Source organism: Ostrea edulis, chromosome 4, assembly GCF_947568905.1.
Source record: "Ostrea edulis chromosome 4, xbOstEdul1.1, whole genome shotgun sequence".
NCBI lineage: Eukaryota > Metazoa > Mollusca > Bivalvia > Ostreida > Ostreidae > Ostrea > Ostrea edulis.
The window spans coordinates 25,652,089-25,655,472 of NC_079167.1; positions in this window are offsets into that span (position 1 = coordinate 25,652,089).

Genomic DNA, 3,384 nt, shown 5'->3' on the forward strand with positions numbered 1-3,384 from the left:
ATAGCGAGCGAAGCTCGCGACGAGCTTGCTGCAATGATTACTTGCTCTTAATCAGCTGAAAAATGATGGGGACTACCCATAATGCTTCCGGGAAAATGTCACCGTCACTGTGGTATACTTCATTGACAACCCCGTATATAAAACAAGTAAATAGTTTGGAAAGTACCTTAAATGATTTTAAATTCCAGGCAAGGTTTTCCATACCTTCGTACGTTTTGTTGTGGATAATTTCTTGGTTTAAGGTAATTCCCCATACCACATCTTGATATTGAAAAACCTACAGATTTCTATCAAAGTTTGCATGTATTTTGTCGAGGATGTATATTGACCAAATTCCCGAAGAAAAATATGTTTAGCAGCCTTTCCCAGAGTACAGCCACTTCTAAAAATAGAATACATCACTTTAAAACAAGCAGTGTCGATATACATACATTTTAAGGCGCTGTCTCTATTTAAACGATAGAAATATGTTTCTTTCATATGAATTGAAGAAAATGTATTACATTTGACTGAACCATCTCTTGGTTTCAAGATAATGAAAATGCACATATAGTATTTAAATTTTGACTAATCATAGCCTACCATATCCGGGAAATTCTGTTTTCAAAAACCTTCAGATTTTTTAAACATTTCAATATGTTTTACATTTACACTCCAGCAATCATTTGACATAAGAAGTAGATAAGGTATCGGATAATTTGAGAGCCTAGTGATCCCCTCTAGGTTAAAAACCTTGAAAAAACGCATATTGGAAAATGGTGTCTAAAATTCTTATCTCTGCAAACATGTTTCATTCATCATTTACATTACTAAATTACCATTTCAAGAAATATTACAGGATGGTTTTTGAAAAACAGTTTAAAACATTAAAGCTTCAAATAATTAAAAACCACTTTCATTGATTGCCGTAAGCTTTTGGGATCGGGCTTGAAGTTAGAAAAATCCCAACTTTATTATGGAGCTTAGCCTACGTCACATGAACACTGACATGACGTCACAATAGATGAAAAAATAAAATTATGTCGTCAGATCAGAATGATTTTTACATTTTTAACGCTCATTCAGAGAATGCTAACCTATGCTCAAGTTACAAATTTGGGAAATTCGAATATTTTAAAATACCCCAATTCTGCATTCCTCGCCCCCTTGGTAATTTTTAGTTCCTGGTAATTTTTAACAATACGACACATCCATGCGATGTGAGTGTTAACGGGACATGTAGTACCGCGTACATTCCGATACGTTTTAATCAAAATATCAGTGGAGGTCATGTCCGGCCAGAAAAGTGTTTTAGATAAAAGAAAAATATATTACAACGCCCATGATCCATACTGTTCGTACAATAACAAAAACGTACGACACCTAGGACTAGAGATAGGGCCTGAATATGTGACATGAACACCATGAAATTATAGACACAACAGAGATATGCACATACATGTATATGCACATTTATTAAGGATTCGGAGGGCCTCGAAAGCGATTTTTGTCGTGTAAATAAATATAAAAATTTTGCAAGGGGGGTTACAATGTCATATAGCTTTAGATTATGCATATATTCTATTTAGATCAAGACGACATCGATCATATTTTTTCAAGTTTAAATAAATCATAAGGAAAACAACAAAAATATGTGACTGTCAGTAGGCCTACATGAAGCACACAAAAGTTAGCATTTTGTTGTATATAGGAGATTCGATATTTTTACCGATCATTAATGATCAGAAATCACACAAAAGAAATGGCCCACAATAAATACATTGAAAGTTGGCAACACGATTTCACATCATAATCTGTAATATTTGCAGAAATCTCACGGGAATTACTAAACGACTGTGTCATAACGCAATGTGTATGCAGAGTTTACGACTTCGCGATGTATACAACTATACGCACTTTCTCTCCCGAGCGTTGTTTTGTATAGAACCGGCTTGTTTGTATTATTGCGATTCGTTTGTTGTTGTTGTTTTTTTAATTCTAAATTTTTGTTGTTTGCTTTCAAACAAAATTAGTCCTAACACGGTCTACAAAATTTACCAAAATGCCATCGGGTTTGTTGCATGAATGTGCCATAACGTTCGTGACTCATAAATAACGTTTCTAACGTTATTTGACGTGTTATGGGGAATTACCTTAAAAGAGAGAGAAAATCGCAGCTAATGATGACGTGACAATGCACTGTTGACATCAACTGCGTTATATTTCCCGCGTTAAATGATGCCTAAAGTGTTGCAAGATGTTTTATAAAAGGGTCTTCGCTCGTCTCAACGGTCACACCGTAAAACATTTTAAGTGGAAATCATTACAGTTTTAATTTCTAGATTGACCCCATACTAAGGCAAAGTCACCTGAGAGTGTAGCTACCTTAACAAGTCCGGCAATATGACGTCGTAGGAATTACGTCACGTTATGTTTGTCCCACCTATTGCTATGGTGTTGACGTCCATATCGATCAGCGTCATATAGAATTTATATTTTCTATTATAGAATTCATTAGATTTCATTAAATTTATGCGTTTTACTCAATCAAATCATAAGAGAAGAAAGTAATTTCTTTTATAATTTTAAACGGTATAAAGTAAACCAAGACCGTTTACAACATTTTAAATGAAAGCGTAATCTGCATATCGTATAAAACAAATAGAGATTACTTTCATTCTAAATTTTCTTTTTAAAAAGAGTATCCCAAATGCTTCAGAGTCTCCACCTGTTGAACTAAAACGGAAAGTACACAGATACTAAAAGGAAATGCAATTACGCTACCATTGAATTTTTGTCTTCAAGAAATGTAATATCATATTACCAAACAAAACTTTCTGAAGGAAGCTGAAGAGACCCAATTCCTTACATAACAAGTTTTTAATGATGATCTTGGAATAAAACAGCAAACTTGGTCTCAAGTGGAATATTAACCCAACCGAGGTAATTACAACCATCTTTGATGTGTTGCGTTGTTTCTAGATAAGCTACGGGCATTTCTGTGTGATCGCTACACGGATTGTTATTCATATTAATTGTTTTAAAACACAGGGAGAAACTATATACATAAAGTCGTAAAAATATTTTCCTCAAAATTTTGAACACGCAGTGGGCAACGTTAATGTAATTGTTAATATATGTATACTTGTACAATTTATGAATAATTCAATATTGAAAGAAAATGTAGTAAATTTAATAGCTGATACAAGCACCTTGACATAAAATAACAGGTTAGCGTACAACAATATTGAATAAGCAATTAATCATCATCTCTTGTCCTTAATATGTCATGCAAGTTCAAACATACATTGAATTTAATGAGGAAACGGAATTCGTTTTACTTGTTTCGCTGTTCACTCTAGTATTCGCCAAAAAGACATATATATATGAGGATGAATACAATGA